This window comes from Oryctolagus cuniculus, chromosome 16 (genome assembly GCF_051225735.1).
Source record: "Oryctolagus cuniculus isolate XC-2025 breed Fujian yellow rabbit chromosome 16, ASM5122573v1, whole genome shotgun sequence".
In the NCBI taxonomy this organism is placed as follows: domain Eukaryota; kingdom Metazoa; phylum Chordata; class Mammalia; order Lagomorpha; family Leporidae; genus Oryctolagus; species Oryctolagus cuniculus.
The window spans coordinates 44834055-44853489 of NC_142882.1; the positions used below are offsets into that span (position 1 = coordinate 44834055).

Genomic DNA, 19435 nt, shown 5'->3' on the forward strand with positions numbered 1-19435 from the left:
TTCTATAAAACCTTTACCCTACAATGCCAAAAAAAAAAAAAAAAAACAAAAAAAACAAAAAAACCACACAACAGGAAGACAGGCAATTAGATAAGTTTGTCTATAATAGAAGCTATTTAATAGCTAATTAAATTAACTAATATAATTACTGCTAAAATGGTCTAGGGCATGGGTCACCAAATCTAATCCATTTGGTTTTGCACAGACTAGAAACTAAGAATGAGTTTAACATTTTTATCATTATTAAATGGCTGGGGACAGGTCATAAGAAGAATTGGATTTTATAATACGTGAAAACCACATGCAGGTCAAATTCTAGGGTCCAGAAAGAGATGACTATAGTGGGTAGAGTGTGGCCATGTTCATTGCTTACCTGCTGGCTGTGACAGGGCACAGGGGACAGCCGGAAACATGAAACATGTACTAACTGATCCTTCACAGTCCCCTAATCCAAAGTAAACTCTTAATTGTCTCCCTTCCTTCCCCCCTCCTTCCTTCTCTCCCTTTTCTTCCTTCTCCTCCTCCTTTTTTAAAAAATTTATTTATTTTGAAAGAGAGAAATCTTCCATCTTCTGAGTTACTCTCCGGATGGCCACAATGGCCGGCACTGGGCCAGGCTGAAGCCAGGAGCAGGAGCTTGATCTGGGTCTCCCACGTGGGTGGCAGGGGCCTAAGCACTCAGGCCATCTTCTGTTGCTTTCCCAGGTGCATTAGCAGGGAGCTGGACTGGAAGTGGAGCATTCAGGACTCAAACCAGTGCCCATTTGTGATATCGGTGTCACAGGCGGTGCTTAACCTACTGCCCCACAATGCTGACCCCTCACTTCTCCTTTTCTCCTTTTTAATCCTCCCCCCTCTTCCCTCCCTCCCTCCCTTCCTTCTCTCTCTCTCTCTCTCTTCCTTCCTTCCTTCCTTCCTTCCTTCCTTCCTTCCTTCCTTCCTTCCTTTGTCTCTGAGTAAGTGCACAAATACACTGCTAAGAAATGGGAGTGATGGTTGTGTTGCTCCTGATGTCCAGGGAATGTGCTTTTAGTGTTTTGAGTTTAGACACAACACTGCATTTGGTTTACCATGCTAAGAATCTAGCCACACACAAACACACGTATATGTACGCATACCACCCCCTGACACACACACACACACACACACACACAGTCTCCTTCTACCCAGCTCCAGCTGTTGTGGCCATCTGGAGAGTGAACTGATGGATGGAAGAACTCATTCTCTCCCTCTCCCTCTGCCTCTCTGTAACTCTGCCTTTCAAATAAATAAATAAATTTTTAAAAATATTTTATTTATTTATTTGAGAGGTAGATTTACAGAGAGAGAGAGGGAGAGACAGAGAGAAAAGGTCTTCCATCTGCTGGTTCACTCCCCAAATGGCTTCAATGGCCAGAGATGGGCCGATTGGAAGCCAGGAGCCAGGAGCTTCTTCTGGGTGGGTACAGGGGCCCAAGCACTTGAGCCATCTTCCACTGCTTTCCTAGGCCATGACCAGAGAGCTGGGTTGGAAGAGGAGCAGCTGGGATACGAACCGGTGCTCATGTGGGATGCCAGCCCTGCCAGCGGAGGTCTAGTCTACTATGCCACAGCGCCAACCCCAAGCACAATGTTTTTGTGGATCTCTCATATTCAGTGTCTGCACACTGCAGGTTCTTGTTCTGTCAAGAATGGTTATACTGGGGCCGGTGCCGTGGCTCACTTGGTTAATCCTCTGCCTGCGGCCCCGGCATCCCATATGGGCACCGAGTTCTAGTCCTGGTTGCTCCTCTTCCAGTCCAGCTCTCTGTTGTGACCCAGGAGGGCAGTGCAGGATGGCCTAAGTCCTTGGGCCCCTGTCCCTGCATGGGAGACCAGGAAAAAGCACCTGGCTCTTGGCTTCGGGTCTGCACAGTGCCAGCCATAGCAGCCATTTGGGGAGTGAACCAATGGAAGAAGGACCTTTCTCTCTGTCTCTCTCTCTCACTGTCTATAACTCTACCTGTCAAAAAAAAAAGTGGTTATACCTTCATTGCAAAGTCATAACCTGTGTATTTCCGTGAAGCATCTTAGATCCTGAACATTCAGGATTGTACACCTCAACACTTGTTAAACTTGTGATATTTTCACTACATGGATAGAAATGCAGTTTCCCCCTGGTGTTTGTCCTATGAGCTAAGTAAGAAGCAGAATGTAAATATAACTTTTTGATTATAATTTCAAGTCCTTCAATCAGTTCCTTACCTGTAGCCTCTGATGTAAAGAATTCTTCTTCCTCATCCTCTTCCTCACCTTCTCCCCCTCCCCATCCTCTTCTTCCTCTTCCTCCTTCCCTTCCTCATCCTTCTTCTTATTATTTTTAATAAAAATGTTCCTGGGAATGGTATTGTGGTACAGCAGATTAAACTACTTCCTGTGATGCCAGCATCCCATATAATCTTTGATTCAAAAGCTGGCTGCTCCACTTCTGATCCAGCTCCTTGCTAAGGCACCTGGGAAAGCAGTGGAAGATGTCCCAAATGGTTTGGTCTCTGCCACCCACATGGGAGATCTGGCTGGAGTTTCAGGCCCCTGACTTTTGCCTGGTCCAGCCTTAGCTGCTACAGCCATTTGGGAAGTAAACCAGTAGATTTAAGATCACATCCTCTCTCTCTGGCTCGCTCTCACTCTCACTCTCGCTCTCTCACTGTCTCTCCCTCTCCCTCTGTCACTCTGCCTTTCAAATAAATACATAAATCTTTAAAAAATGTTCTTGTACCTTGAATAGGAATAGCATTTTTCCTCCCACAGCAGGAGATCACAAACTTAGTTCAGTTTAGGGAAATCCTGTTTTGGAAGATGTGGGTGAAGTTAGAATGGAGTCTGCAGAGCTGGGAGGCAGCCATGGTGAGTCTGAAGATGAGGGTAGATAGAAGAAGCACTCCTCAAACCAAGTCCCTCCCAACCCAATGTTATCCATCTTCCAGCCTGAACTTCTATCCTTCTCCAGCCACAGGTCATTCCACCCAGCTACAAACGAATGAGGAGCAAGTAAAGTCCAAACTTGACCTGTAGAAGTCTCCTACTGGTCCCTTAGGGAGCACCCCCCACCCTGCTCCCTGCCAGGTGCATGCCCAGGATAGCCCAATACTACCAATATACAGCCAATGTCAGACCTTCCAGGAGAGGCGCTAGTGAGCAACACTGCCATTTTGAGAGTGTCATTTGAAAAAGAAGCAGCTGTGCCTGGGTGGAACACTGAGCCCAGTGCAAACCCCAGTGCTGTGTGCCAAAAGGGAGGAAGTAGACACTGAGAGTGTGCAGACACACCTCCTCAGCCTGATAAGCCCCCCTTCCCCTTTCATGTTTGAGCTGAACATTGACCTCTTGTCAATTTCTACTTGCAAATGGACCAAGAGGACCCTGGGTGGGTGTCAAAGTGGAAAGATGAGCAGGTGCAGATGGTGGGAGAGGATAGCATAGCCACAGAGTCACACAGCCAGGACAGTGTGGAGACCAGCAGTGAGTCTGGCAGCAAACGGACCCCTGCCTGTACCCAGTGGACTGCAGAGTTTGGATGTGGCCTGCCCTGGAAGGTTAGAGGATAAAGAATCTTTATAAGACGGCCAATGTAGTACTCCTAATGTGACCAATAAGAGTTTTGAAGTTGGTGTTCTCACATGTAGAAATGTATTATGTGCATAAACTGCAGGTGTGAAAGCACCAAACCATAGAACAGATGATGTTTTCAGGGCCAGTGAGGAGCATTGAATCTATATAGGGAATTGTTTCATTTTGATAGCTTTGAAAGAGTACTGGAGGAGCGTTGGCCAAACACAATACTTTGCCAAGGTTCTTGGAGCGGCCAAACATCGTGCGTATGGTCGACAGGGAAAATTAACGTTGAAGACATTTCTAAAAGTCAATTACATTGCATGTTATAATCCTTATGCATACACACAGTGTGCTGGATGATTAAATAATGCGTGAACAACCCTCAGTCCCACAACAGCTCTTCATTCATTTCCCTCTGAATTAATTAATACAGGATCTTAAGTTCATATTTTTTATGTTTTCTTTTTTTAGAAAGCTTTTATTTAATAAATATAAATTTCATAGGTACAGCTTTTAGAATATACCCACCCTCCCACCCTCACTCCCATTCCACCTCCTACTCCCTCTCCCATCCCATTCTTCATTAAAATTCATTTTTAATTATCTTTAAATGCAGAAGATCAACTCTATACTAAGTAAAGGATGGGGCGGACACATTTCTCTCTCCCTGATCACTTTACAACTGTGTATATTTTTATATATCCCTTTTAAAGAATTACTCTACTTAGTATTACTGGCTGCTTACTAAAGACTGTTTTTCTTTCACGAGTGCCTCTTTTGTGAAAGACACTGATTTAGTTCAGAGATTCCCTTTCTTCTGTTCTGTTCTATGTGTATGGGAGGTGGGTCCCTTGGCCAGCTCCAAGGGGAAATCCTGATGAGTCAAGTCCAGGGTTTCTCAACCAGGGGACGTTCCACAATGTCTGGAGACAAGGTCGTCACAATCGGGAAAGGTGCTACTGTTACCTAGTGGGTAGAAGGCGGGCGTGAGTTTAAATACCCTACGATGTACATGGAAGCTCCTGTGATGACCAATTTTGTGGGCAAAAATATCAGTATTGTAGGATTGAGAACCTTGGTCTATTTTCAACTCAGTCACGGTGGTCTCCTCCCTACATCACTGTTGGCTTAAGCCAAGTGTGTTGTAGTTTTTGCTGATGAAAAAGGAGGGGAAATCTAAGGAAAGTTTATTTTCCCCTTTATTAGTAACAATCAGTAAATCTGCAGGAAAATGTCACCTTTTCCTATTGGGTGTCGTCACGTCTTGATGTCATACATGGAAGTATGGCAGTCATCATGACATCATAAGAGTGGTTAGGAAGAACAGAGCAGATACACTTTAAAGAGCCTGTTAGGAAGATAGAATGTGGGATGTCTGTGTGTGTATATTTGTGTTTCAATATCAGAATCACTGACTTAACTAAAACTGTCTTATCTTAGGATTTTTTAAACTATTGTTTAAGCCAACTGTTCAGAGCATCCTAACTGATAACATTGTTCAGCATTTTCTTGTTCCCTAATTAGGCTTTCAAGCTTCCCTTGGTGTTTAATTGGTTTCATTTCTCATTCACATTTCTCTTATGTCGTATCTTTCCCATTATTTATTTTGATTTACCAGTAGGCTGGCTGTGTGTGTGTGTGTGTGTGTGTGTGTGTGTGTAATTTTAGAGGACATGTACATAGATGATATTTACTCATCTCTGTAGGTCTGGACTGTCTTGCTTTTCCTCTGGTGGGAGTGAGAGCTCACTTGGCTGTTGAATTCCTTGTAGTTCAGTACATTTCCTAGATGTGCTGTTCAATATTCTACTTGTGTAGTGTACAATCTCTTCTACTGTTTGGTGTTGCAGAAAGTTTTGAGATCAATTCAACTTTATTGTTGTGTGACCCTCTTTCCTCTTGTGGTCCAGATGTTTGTAGGATTCTTTGCATATTCTTTGAATAAAAAGAAAATCAAGGTATTATAAAGTGTAAATTGCTGCTCCTTAATTTTGTGTGGGAGTCAATGAGTGTGTTTAATATAAATATCCAAGTTTCTGTTCTTGTAGAAGGGTTCTTTTCTTATTATAGAACTGGTTATTGATTTTTATTCCATCCAACTTTTTCTTTGTGGCAACCTTGTTTTGTGTGTTTTGAAGATCTGACACCATTTTCTATGTGTCCTTTGGAATTTTCATCTTTTTTTAGCCTCTTCTTCAGAGGCCTGATTTTCTCAACTTTGTTTTCTAGGTAACAGGTTTAATTTTTGTGATATTCAATTTAGTCTTTATTGTTCCCAGTATAGTAAAAAAAGTTATTAATCCTGCTTTTGAATTTTAAGCCTCTTTTCTGCTTTCAAATCGTTCCCTTGATGGTGGCAGACAGACCGTGCTTTTATCTATGTGTGGAAAGATGTCTCTGGAAGAGGTACAGGCAGCTGTTATATCTTTTGTTTTTAAGATTTGCTTATTTATTTAAAATGCAGAGTGACAGAGAGAGAGAGAGAGACTCCTTCCATTTACTGCTTCACTCCCCAGATGACCATAACAGCTGAGGCCAGGCCAGACTAAAGCTAGGACCCGGGAAGTCTATCTGGGTTATGTGGGTGGCAGGGACCCCCGTGCTTGGGCCATCTTCTGCTGCCTTCCTGGATACATTGGCAGGGAGCTGGACTGGAAGCCAAGAAGCTGGGACTTGAACTGGCGCTCCTATGGGATGCCAGTGTTGCAAGCAGAGGGTTAACCTGCTATGCCACAAAATCAGTGCCCGCTGTTAAATCTTGAGAGGGCCAGGACATCTGGGTTCAAGTGTTGATCATTAGTCACTATGACCCCAGAGAAGCTATTAATGTAAATAGAAATTATGATAACATTCATCTTATGGAGTTTTTACAAAGACGAGAGGAGAGGGGACATGAAGAGTAACTCAAAGGAGAGAGTCCCTTCCCAGACAAGCAGGGCAACTCTGAGCCATGTTCTCTCTCTCTCCCCCCCCCTTTTTTTTTTTTTAAAGATTTATGTATTTATTTATTTGAAAGAGTTACACACAGAGTGAAGGAGAGGCAGAGAGAGAGAGAGAGAGAGAGAGAGGTCTTCCATCTGCTGGTTCACTCCTCAATTGGCTGCAATGGCCGGAGCTGGGCTGATCCGAAGCCAGGAACCAGGAGCCAGGAGCTTCTTCCAGGTCTCCTACATGGGTGCAGGGGCCCAAGGACTTGGGCCATCTTCTACTGCTTTCCCAGGCCACAGCAGAGAGCTGGATGGGAAGTGGAGCAGCTGGGTCTCGAACTAGAGCCCATATGGGATGCCAGTGCTTCAGGTCAGGGCATTAACCTGCTGGGACACAGCGCCAGTCCCTGGGCCATGCTCTCTTGCAGTTACTGGTGATACAACAGAGAATACAGAAGTCAAATAACTTTCTTGTATGTATTTTTTTTTGAAGAGAAAATAAATTAGTATTAAAATTGATCATTGATGATGAATTCCCAATAAGTACTAACTACTCTTATTTATTATCTCATTCAAATGAGTTCCCTAAGCCCAAATATAAAATACAAAACAATAGCAATAACATGGACTCATGTGATTTAGGTGTTTTCTAAAATAGATGATGTTGTAAAGAGGAGAATCCTCTTTGAGAAACAGCCAGTTTCGAGAGTGTCTGGTTCAAATGCGTTGTTGCAAGGACTAATCCTACTTGAATTGTAGACGACTTTGACTTGACCTTGATCTTGTTTACGGTCTTCTTAGCCAGACAAACACCCCGCCCCCAACCCCGAACTGTGTATCTGCAGAGTGAGTGGTTTCCCAGTCTGCAGAGGCTAGGAGAGACGGAAGCTTGACAAGGGGCTGAGCCGAAAACACTGACTCTGACAATAGATGTCACTGCAGCCAAAGGAAAACAGAGAAGCAACCGAGCAAGGAAGTGGAACTTGAACATGCAGGGGGTCGATCCGTGTTTACGTCGTGGTACAGAGTACCTGGCTGGGGAGCTGTGGCAACAGGATTTGCACATGTGTCATGTGCATGGCTGTGGCAAAGCAGCATCTCAGTATGCAAATGGTAACAGCATCTGTTCTTTTTTTAAAATTATTTATTTATTTATTTATTTATGACAGGCAGAGTTAGACAGTGAGAGAGAGAGACAGAGAGAAAGGTCTTCCTTTTTCCGTTGGTTCACCCCCTAGGTGGCCACTACGGCTGGTGCGCTGCGCCGATCCGGAGCCAGGAGCCAAGTGCTTCCTCCTGGTGTCCCATGTGGGTGCAGGACCCAAGCACTTGGGCCATCCTCCACTGCCCTCCCGGGTCACAGCAGAAAGCTGGACTGGAAGAAGAGCAACCGGGACAGTTTCCGGTGCCCCAACCGGAACTAGAACCCGTGGTGCCGGCGCTGCAGGCAGAGGATTAGCCTAGTGAGCCACGGCACCAGCCCAGCATCTGTTCTAAAACTTTGGCTAGGAGCGACTCTCAGTCACTTTGCACACCTTGATGTTTCTTCCCCTAACAGAAGATATAAGTGATAGAGGCCTCGCAGGATTTTCAAAGCAGAATAATTCTTAGAGGTTATCAGAATTTCACTAGACTGCACCATTGAAAATCAAGTTTTTCTAATGAGCTTGAAGCTTAAGCCTTAAATCTTCTGTTATATACTCTTTACATAATTTATCAAATGTCTCAAAAGTTTCCTTGGGGACTGGCACTGTGGTGTAGTAGGTTAATCCTCTGCCTGCAGTGCTGGCATCCCATATGGGCGCTGGTTCAAGTCCTGGCCACTCCTCTTCCAATCCAGCTCTCTGCTATGGCCTGGGAAAGCAGTAGAAGATGGCTCAAGAGCTTGGGCCCCTGCACCCACGTGGGAGACTGGAAGAAGCTCCTGGCTTTGGATCGGTGCAGTTCCAGCCGTTGTGGTTATTTGGGGGAGTAAACCAGTGGATAGAAGACCTCTCTCTGTGTCTTTCCCTCTCACTGTCTGTAACTCTACTTCTCAAATAAATAAATTAAATCTTAAATAAATAAAATAAAAATAAATAAATAAAACCTTTCCTTGATGGAGCAGGAATTTGGCTGAGAGGTTGATTCTGGTTGGAACACCTGCATCCCATATAGGAGTGCCTCGTTTCAAGTCCTAGCGCCTCTCCTCTTTCCAGCTTCCTGCTAATTTGTATCCCAGAAGGCAGCAGGTGGTACCTCAAGTAGTCGGGTTCCTTCTGCCCACGTGGGAAGCATGGAGTGAGTTTCTGACTCCTGACTTCGGCCTGGCCGAGTCCCAGATATTGTGAGCATCTGGAGAATGAACCAGCAAATTAGAGCTCCCTGTCTCTCTCAAATAACTAATACAAAATGTAAAAATAAAAAGAAATCTACATCACTTAGAATCTAGCTTTTCTAAGGAGCTTGAAGTTTAAACTTCAGGTCTTCTTTTAAATACATTAGCTATATAATAAAAGTTATATAATATATCAAGTGTTTCAAAACTTTTTCTGCTAAGGATACAAAGATTCAGTAAACTTCAATCAGAAATTTGTTTCATTCTTGGAAGTTTTCTTTTTTTCTTCCAAGTCACTAATTGCTGTGTGTTGGGTGTACAGTTACCAGGTACATTAAACAAAATATCTACAAACAATTGGCCAGAAGAAAACCCTTCTAATATTTCCTTTTATCGCTAGGCAATAAAGTGAACTGAAAAGTCCATCCTCCCAACAAACATTGGATTACATTTATGAACTGGCATATACTATTAGAATAGGTTAATAATATTTAACAATTGATAAGGTGGACATAGCAGTAGATCTAGACTAGTGATAGCTACAGGAAAAGAAGGGAACTCCACATGTGGGTACATAGTGGGAGTGACCCAAGGGGGAGCAGTTACTGCAACCCCTGTTTACTAACTCTTGGGGGAAGTACTTGTGTTTCAAAATACTAGCAACCAGGATGGCTATACCTGTACTTACTGGTTGAATTTCAGCCTTAATATGTATACAGCTTGGTTTATCAATAGCCAATCGGACTTCAGGTGCAAGTATCCAAAGTTCAATCTTTTTAACTCTTGTGGTCAGGGTCCCTGTTGCTGATTTTTGCACAGTAGTGGCTTTGGTGATGCGGAGGTCTCACAAAGGGGTAATACTGTGAAAGACGTAGAGAGAATCTTGGACTATAAATTTCCGTATCTCCCTTCTTCAAGATGAAATGGAGGCAATGGTTCTTCTACTCCCACGATTCTGATTAGTAGCAGGAGGCTAATGCATCTCTGAAGACTACAGCAGATTGGTGGTATCTGACGTAACTACATCACCTGGGTGATCCCATGGAGTATACTGGTATTGGAGATGGGAGTGAGGGTCTGTGTACTGGTAATAAACAGTTTGCTTCAGAGTATCTTGAACTCTGACCCCCCCCCCCACCTTGTTCCACCTATTAATTCAGATACCAGCTTGCATTGTAAGCCAACTGTTGTGTGTAGATTGGTTGGAGAGGAAGGACTATTCTATAAAGGCTTGGAGGGCAGGTCGTTTTCATGTGCACAGTGTTTCTGCATCATTTATATTTCTTAGATTATAACTTCATATTAGTTGTCCAACTCTTATTTGATACTTTGTTGGTATTTGTGTTTTCTGATGATTTTTCTCATTGAAAATAAATAGACTGCTTAGACCAATGATTCTTTTAATGCTTTGGATTTTATTCTTTTTTATGGCTGAGTAGTATTCCATTATGAATAACTACCACATTTTCTTCATCTATTCATCAGTTGATGGACATCTGGGTAGACTGCATATCTTAGCTACTGTGAATTGAGTAACTATAAACATGGGGGTACAGGTAACTTTCATATGCTGATTTAATTGGTTTTGGGTAAATTTAAGAGTGGGATAGCTGGGTCATAAGGCATATCTATTTTTAGATTTCTGAGGACTCTTCATACTGTCCATCATAATGGCTGTACCAGGTGACATTCCCACCAACAGTGTATTAGGCCACTTTTTTTCTCTACATCCTTGAGGTGGCATGATTTTGACCTAAGAATACCTCTATTGATGCATTACTACATCTTTATTGATATGGAACATGAATGCAATAAATTATACCTGTTTAAAGTTGCATTTCAATGACTTTTGAGGCATACAAAGGTACTTCAAAAAGTCTGTGAAAAACAAAATTAAGAGATAAGTTTATTGGAGTGCAATACATTTTGAAATCTATGCATAGTTTTCCTATAATGTGAATTTTCTGGGAACTTCTTGAAGACCCTTTCTGGAATATTTCTACCAGCTCCCAAAGCCCACCAGGGCCCATCATGGTCAGTCTCCTACCATCCAGACCCAGGCAACTATTTCTTTACTTTCTGGATTTATTTATTGGTTTGAAAGGCAGAGTTACATAAGAGATAGGGAAAAATAGAAGGCGAGGGTGAGGGCGAGAGAGAGAGAGAGAGGGATCTTCCATCTTCTGGTTCACTCTCCAGATGGTTGCAATGGCCAGAGGTAGGGTGGTCTGAAGCCAGGAACCAGAAACTTCTTCCAGGTCTCCCATGTGGGTGCAGGAGCCCAAGCACTTGGGTCATCTTCCACTACTTTCCCAGGCACATTAGCAGGGAGCTGGATCAGAAGCGGAGCAGTAAGAACTTGAACCGTTGCCCATATGGGATATTGGCATTGCAGGCAGCAGCTTTACACACTACACAATGCAGGACCCAGAATGTAGTCTTTTGTGTTTTCCTATATTTTGTACTTATATATATAGGTAGTCCATTACTTGTTATAGCTGTGTCCCATCACATAGCTGTACCTCAAGTTGTCTACCCACTCACCTGTTGTTGAATCCTTGGGCTGTTTCTAGCTTTGCGTTATTATGAATAAAGCTGCTGTGAGTGTTTATGCATCGTACTTTGTATGGATATTTGGTTTTCTTGCCATTGGAATGGCCCTGCTGATCCCCTGGTAAGTATATGCTTAATTATGAAGAGACTACTGCAGTCTTTTCTAATGTAATTGCAATAATTTGCATCACCATTGTTTGTTCTGATAACTAGCCAACACATGAAATTATCAGGCTTTTTGACTTTGTGTGGTGGTATCCCATTCTAGTTTTAGTTCAAATTCCTCTAGTAACTAGTGATGTGGAATATCTTTTCATGAACATTTTTGCCATTCACATGTCTTCTTTGGTGAAAGTCCACTAACACATTTTCTCTGTACTCATTAAAAAACGTGGTTCTTTTGTTTTGGTTCCTGAGTTAAGCCTAGTTTTATATTCTGGAGCTGACTTCTTTTGCTGAGAGAATGTTGTCTCCCAGCATGTAGCTTGTGTTTTAATTTTCCTTAGTATGTCTCCCTAAGTGTGGAAGTTTTAATTTTTTTATGTTGTCCAATTAATCACATTTTGATTTTTGCATTTTTGTGTTCTTTCTATGAAAGAAATCTATGCCTGCCTTAATATTGTAAAAAGTTTTCCCTACTTCTAGAAATTTGATCATTTTAGTTTTGATGGTTAGATCTAATATTAACTACTTTAAAAATTACTTATTTATTTGAGAGGCAGAGAGAATGAGCAGGCTCTCATCACTGTTTCACTCCCCAGATGACAGCAACAGCCAGGGCTGGTCCAGGCTGGAGCTAGGAGCTTGAAACTCAATCTGGGTCTCACACATCATTGGCAGAGACCCAACTACTCGAGCCATCACTTGCTATCAGCCAGGGTGTGAATTAGCAAGCAGATGGCTACAATTGGGAGCAGAGTTGGTATTCAAATCCAGGCCCTTGCATGTAGGCATTCCATCCCAAATGGCCTGGTGTGCTGAACTCCCCCTCTTCCTGAAGTTTTTGTTTTTCTATCTCTGTACATCTTTATTCTCTTCCATTGGTTTATATTTATGCTCGTGCCATATTATTTTGTTTACTGTAGCTAAAAGGTAAGTTTTGAAATCAGGGAATGTAAGACTTCTCGAAGATTTTTTTTTTTAGTAGATTATTATCAGATTGAGTTTTTTAGTTTCTACTCACTCCTCTTCCCCTCACACAGAAAAGCCTATGGGAATTTTGATTAAGTATGTGTTACGTTGGGGCTGGCATTTTGGCACAGCTAGTTAAGCTGCCCCCTGCAACACTGGCATCCCTAATGGGCACCGCACAAGTCTTGGTGGCTCGGCTTCTGATCAGGCTCCCTGTTACTGCTCCTGGGAAGGCAGTGGAAGATGGCCCAGTACTTGTGTCCCTGACATCTATTTGGGAGACTGGGATGGGACTGGCTTCAGCCCAACCCAGCCCTGGCTGTTATGGCCATTTTAGAAGTGAACAAGTGGATGGAAGATGAATGATTGATTGAATCTCTCTCTCTCTCTCTCTAACTCTGCTTTTCAAATAAATAAATAAATCTTATCGAAAAGAATATGTTGTATCTCCAAATTAATTTAAAAAGAATTGCATTGTAAAAACTGAGTCCCCCAATCTGTGAACATTATGCCTTTCACTGTGTCTTTAAGTCCCCCTTAATTTCTTTGAGTGATGGTTTGTAGTTCTCAGAGTACAAGTTTTTTTTTTTTTTTTTTTTTTTTTTTTTTAAGATTTATTTATTTATTTATTTAAAAGGCAGAGAGGGAGACAGACAGAGACAGAGAGAGAAGCCTTCCATCTGCTGGTTCACTCCCCAAATGGCTGCAACATCCAGAGCTGGGCCGATCTGAAGCCAGGAGTTAGGAGCTTCTTCCAGGTCTCCCACCTGGGTGCAGGGGTCCAAGCATTTGGGCCATCTTCTGCTCCTTTCCCACGCCATGTCAGAGAGCTGGATCAGAAGTGGAGCAGCTGGGAATTGAACTGGTGCCCATGTGGGATGCCGGCACTGCAGACAATGGATTGATCAGCTAAGCCACAGTGCTGGCCCCAGGGTACAAGTCATACACACATTTTATTAAACTTGTCATGAAATATTTTATATCTTGGATGGTATTGTAAATGGTTTTATTTTAATCAGTATATTTTCCAATTATTTGTTGTTACAGTATAGAAATACAGTTGGTTTTTGGGTATTATCCTTAAACCCTGTAACCTTATTAAATGCAGTTCCTTAGTTTTAGTATCTTTTTGTAGATACTTCAGGATTTTCCATTGTACATATTTATGATGTCTATTAATAGAGTTTTACTTCTCCTGGCTTTGATTTATTTTTCTTCTTTATTACATCTCCAGTTCAATTTTAAATGGAAGTTGTGAAAGCAGAGATGTTTAGGGTCAAGCATTGAATCCTTCATAATCAAGAATGATATTGACTGAAAATTTTTCATAGGTACTTTTAAAAATCAGATTGAGGAACTACCATCTTATGATTTTTCTGAGAATTTTTATCTAGTGATTTTGAAATTTTTAAATGACTTTTTCTATTATCATATACATTTCCAAGAATAATATGATAAATGAAATTGATTTTCAAATGTTAACTAACCTTGCATTCCTAGTATTAATCATACTTAATTGTGATTTTTTTATATTGCTGAACTAATATTTTTTAAAGGATTTTATACCTGTATTTATAGGTATTTTGATCAGTAAGTTTTTGTCTTGTCATGTCTTCTTTTGACATTAGTATAGAACAATACCAACCTCATAAAAAATTTCAGGAATATTTTTTCTTCTCTTTTCTGAAAAACTTCACGAATAATTGATATTATCTCTTTATTTTAAATATCTGGTAGATCTCACTACAACACCCCGTGGAAAGACTAAATCTGAAAACATAACCCTTTTGTTTTGAAATAGTCATCTATTCACAAAAGGTTGCAAAGACAGTGCAGAGAAGTTCTGTGTAGCCTTCCTCAGTTTTTTTTACCTTGGTACACATCTCAGATATAGTGTAATATCAATGCTAGGAAATTGGCATTGCTACAAAATGTGTGTACAATGCTGTGCTGTTTTATCACATGCATAGATTTGTGTACCCATTGCTGCAACCAAGACACAAAATTATTCCATCCAACAACAATCTATAGAATCCTAGAGTTGACATTTTTCTTCTTTCCAGTCTTGAAAAATGATGTTCACTTCGTTCTGATGACTAGGGTGTCTGATGATAAATCTGCTATCATTTGAACTGCTGACTTGCTTCTCCCTCTTAGGTAGTGGATACTTCTCTCTGTTTTCAATATTTTTTGTATTTAGTTTTTAGAATTTTGAATACCATATGTCTTGGGATGGTTTCTTTGAGTTTATCCTGGTTGGAGTTTATTACCATCTTCAGTCTGTAGGTTTATATGGTCTCTATGCATTTTGAAAGATTTCCAGTCATAATTTTGAACATATTTTCAGCCCCATCCTCTTTCTTTTATTCCAAAATTTCAATGACATGGATGTTAGAGCTTTTCTTAGCATGGTGGCGGTTCCAGAAGTCCTGTTTATTTTTTGTTTCAGTACATTTCCTCTCTGTTGTTTAGATTGCACAGTTACTCCTGTTGTATATTGAGCTTATAAACATAGATTTAATTTTGATTGTTCCGTTTTTCAGCTCTAAAATTTCCCTTGGGAAATTTTGATTTTTTTTAAAGATTTGCTTACTTATTTTCTAAACATTTTATTTTTTATTCATTTGAGAGGTAGAGTTACAGAGAGAGGGAGAGACAGAAAGGTCTTCCATTTGCCAGTTCACTCCCCAAAATGCTGCAGTGGTGGAGCTGGGCCAATCAGAAGCCAGGAGCCAGGAGCTTCCTCTGGGTCTCCCATGTGAGTGCAGGGGCCCAAGCACACAGGCCATCTTCTACTGCTTTTCTAGGTCATCAGCAGGGAGCTAGATTGGAAGCAGAACAGCCAGGACTTGAACTGGCACCCATATGGGATGCTGGCCCTGCAGACAGTGGCTTAACCTGCTCTGCCACAGTGCCAGCCCAGTTTACAGGATCTTTCCTGTCATGTATGATAGAGCATTGTGTATACTTTCTTAAAATTTTTTATATTAGATTATCCCTTTCCTCCTTTTCAGTTTTTATTGTTTTGTTTGCTTTTGGTCTGCACCTGCTGGTGTTTTTGGTTTGCTGGCTTCTGTTGTATTAGGTCCAAGACAGAAAAGGATAAAAAGAAAACCCGGGAAACTCATTGACCCATTGCTTCTCAGGGCCTGAGGTCTCAGGTGTGTATTTTTCCCTCTTAGCACCTTTCAGAGACTTCTTAGTTTTCATTTTATTCATAATGTCCAGGGCTTTTGGCTGTGCTTAGTGGAATTAATAGAAAAAGGCATCGCTTCTCCCTAGTTCCAGAAGCAGAATAGAAAATTGTAAGTTACGATTGCGCAGTTTTGTTAATTCTGTCAGTTCACTCCCCGGATGGCAACAAGAGCACACAGCCTTGGGCCCACAGTGAGCCCATCTGCCAGGGCCCAGGCAAGCTTCCCAGGGCAGCCGGAGCCTCACGTGTGGGTGTCCCATGTTGCTGTGCAGTCACGAGGCCCTGAGCACACTCTGCTATGGGTTCTCGACCTTGCTTCAGGGGCTCCTGGGTCGCTGAGCTCTCGTGTTGCAGAATGCGCTGCCCTGGGAGGAACCAGTTCATGGTGCTGGCTGTTCTGACCACTTCCTTCTTTGCCCAGGATAGTGCATTCTCAGCAAGGTCTAAAGTTGTTCTGAGGATTGCAAGTGGGAGAGGGAGACCGGGGCCGGCCAATGCCCCCTAGCCTGTCTCTCCACAACAGGGATGTTTGTATCCAAAGGGAGCTGGCCACAGGGGAACAGCACCTGCTAGGGGAAGAGGCCCAGGGTGGAGGTTGCATGCGGGAACAGCAGCTGGAGTCAGAGAGCTTGGGGGTGGGGAACAGGGAGAGACATCCCTGGGACAGGCCTCTGTGACAACTCTTCAAATGTGTCCCTACAAGAGCAAACAAGTCCTAACTCCTGCCAGACCCAGCGTTGGAAACTGGCTTAGAAATGGTGCCAGTTCAGACTTTGCTCATCTTGGACCCAGACCCACGGGGCTCAAGGAGGGAGTTGAAGCCGGCCAGGAAGACAAGGAGGTAAGAAAAGTGCAAGAGGGAGGCTTCCAGAAAAATCCACATGCGTCTCCCTGTGCCATTGGAGGCTTGAGCTGAAGCCAGCCTGAGGCGGCTGAAGGGAGAGGGCTTTGATGGTTAATCAGGGCGGGGGATTTGATTCTTGAATCAGTTTGCAACTTGCAAGGGACATAGAACTGTGTATGACCCGAGAGTGCGCAGAGAAAGCCCAGGGCTGTGCTCCACGTGCCAGGGCAGGGAGGGGTGACTTCTGCTGAATGCGCGTGAAAAGGCTACAAGGAAGCAAAGATAACCTCGTGCTTTGGGTGTGACACGAGCTGTGCTCGGTCAACATGGCCGACACGGTTCAGCGGGTTAGGCCCCCTACTCGAGATGGCCACATCCTGTACCAGAGTGCCCGGCCCCTCTGCTTCTGAGCCAGCTGCCTGCTAATGTGTCCTCTGAGAGGCAGCAGAAGATGGCCAAGCGCTTGGGTCCCTGCCTTACACATGGGAGACCCTGATGGAGTTCTGGGCTCCTGGATTCAGTGTGGCCCAGCCCTAGCTGTTGTGGACATTTGGGGTTTCAAATGGAAGAAAACTGACAGCCACGGTGCCAGGGATGGGGAGGGGCTGTGAGGGGTGCATGGTCCCTCTGCTCCCTCCCCTGTCACTCTGTGACCCGCTGAGTAGCTGAGTACAGGCACACCCCGGGAGAGGCGTGGCTCACCTTGGCTCCACTGTGATTCCCCGGTGACTGGTAACAAGTCAAGGGCAAGTGCTCCGGCTGGCTTCAGGTGAAGTGAGTCATCGCTTTCCGACTACGCTGGGTTCAGTCCGGCTCACAGGGGTCAGTGCCACGCGCCCGGAAACCCAACCTTGTTCGGTTATAAAATAGCGCGCGTGGGGTGGGAGTGCTCCCCCTGCAGGCGGCGGTAGCATTAGCATGACTGAGTGGTTTCTACTGAGGTCTCAATCATGGCTACGCTGTAGGGATGACTAACAGTTGCTTGCAAAGAAGGAAAAACTCCCTTACTATGTCCTTTTTTTTTTTTTTTGGTCTTTCGAAAGAGAAGGCGTACTCCCATGCCTTCCCTTTCCTTCAACGTTTCCCTATTCTCTTGTTTTTATTCCAAATAGTGTCACAATAGGAAAATGACTGATTTTTTCCTCCGGTAGCAGTTCAGGAAAACAGTCTGATCATGCAAAGGTCAAATTTTAGCTATGTAGATTACATATTTTCTTTTTTTCCTCCCTTTGTTGCAGACTTGTCTCACTTTTTAGCCTTTTTTTTTTTCTTCCACACAGTAAATGGACTTCTCATCATTGTGTGTTTCAGTTCTTTCATCCAGCATGCTGTTCCAGGTTTTGGTCCTGGGTGGTTTGACTCCATTCCCCCAGAGAGAAACAAGGTCACCCTTGTTTTAAGCTTTCAGTGAAATCCCCGATAGAAGCTGCACTTAGGAGTTAAATGGAATTAGCTTTTTCAATGGCTGGAATTAAGGTCACCTGCATGTTCAGGTTTAAGAACATCCACCTCATCATTCACCCAGTTAACCTGCCTCTGAAATGTCTTTTCCACTGTCCTACAGTGGCACCATGTTTCACACATGGGCACGTGTTTCATACATGAGTTCAGGACGTGGGCGCTGAAGGGAGTTAGAATTTGTCTTGAGTTCTGGTTCTGTCCCCTAGAGAGATGTGTGACTTGGGCAGAAAAAGGCAGCCTACCTAAGTGTCAGTTTTGTCCTTTGAAAAAAGGAAATAATACCCTTTCACTTGGTCAGGATTAAGTAAAAGGCCATGTGTCAGGATGTTGGTATATACCTCCCCCAGAAAATACCCAGTTCCTGTGAGTTATTGATAACAAAGCTGTCTCTGTAAGATAGTTGAATTCGATTTCTTAGAATTTCAGAACTTTGAGGATATCCAGCTAATGCCAAGAATAGTGAAATTTATTCTAAGCACGGAATCCCTTTAAAAAAGAAATTATTCCAAATGCCCTGTATGACAAAGAGCTTAAAGAAAATGGCCATCGTCCTTCTTTAAATTTCAGAGATTTGCTGGTAGCGCCACCTGCTGATTGAAAAAAGACAATTCTGGAATATTTTGACCGGCAAGAAATAAAAAAGATGTGCTGTTGTATCTTTTTCAGCCACTTTTTCATTCTTCTCTTAGGAAACTTTATTTTATTGAAGAGTATGAGGAAATATAGCATTCTTTTGAAGTATCAATCACTATCTTTTTATGAACATAAATCTTTAAAAATTTATTTGAAATGCAGAGTTACAGAGAGAGCTAGAGAGAGAGAGATCACTTCTCGGCCTTTTGGCTAAGATCAAGTGTGTGAGAGAGAGACAGAGAGAGAGAGAGAGAGAGAGAGACAGAGAGAGAGGTCTTCTATCTGCTGGTTCACTCCCCAACTGGCTGCACTGACTAGGGCTGGGCCAGGCTGAATCCGGAGCCTGGAACTCCATCTGGATCTCCCACGTGTGAACAGCACCACAAGCTGGCCCCGAACTTGAATTCTGAATCTCTTCCGTGATTGCTCACAGGTTAACTCAGGAGCAGATTAATCGGAACACATATCCTGGCTAACATTCTGCTCCATTTATAAAATGAGCTCTAAGTTTTTGGCTGATAACAGAGGCTTACGGGACAAGCATTCTGGGTTGACTGTGAGAGGCCAGGAGAGATGTGTGTGGGCTCCACGGCCTGCCCTGGACCCTGATGGCACAGAATAACCTGCATCCCAAAGCCGCTTGGGGGGTTTGCCAGCAGAGTCATGAGTTGAAGTGGTTGTACTGTAACTATGTATGCAAATAAATGAACACGTGACATGAAATGCATTTTTCGTCATTTTTTTATTGTGATAAAAATCACATAACATTCACCATTTCCCCTAAAGGGAAACAGTGTACC

At 43.0% G+C, this 19435-nt stretch overlaps 2 long non-coding RNA genes across 5 annotated transcripts in view; one reads left to right on the forward strand and one right to left on the reverse strand.

Annotated features, from left to right (window-relative positions):
• Positions 1–19435, forward strand: part of LOC138845849 (uncharacterized) — a 126581-nt gene that overhangs the window by 1799 nt on the left and 105347 nt on the right. The window contains exon 1 of one of the 4 annotated variants that reach the window (XR_016222441.1): positions 15807–16538. The exons of the other annotated variants lie outside the window; for them this stretch is intronic. This is a non-coding gene — a long non-coding RNA (uncharacterized LOC138845849). Of the gene's footprint in view, positions 1–15806; positions 16539–19435 lie in introns of those variants that run through there. 4 annotated transcript variants of the gene reach the window in all.
• Positions 10885–17803, reverse strand: LOC149121714 (uncharacterized). Its single transcript, XR_016222443.1, has 2 exons — positions 17244–17803; positions 10885–11149 (listed from the first exon to the last, which is right to left on the reverse strand). It is a non-coding gene; the product is annotated as an uncharacterized LOC149121714 (long non-coding RNA).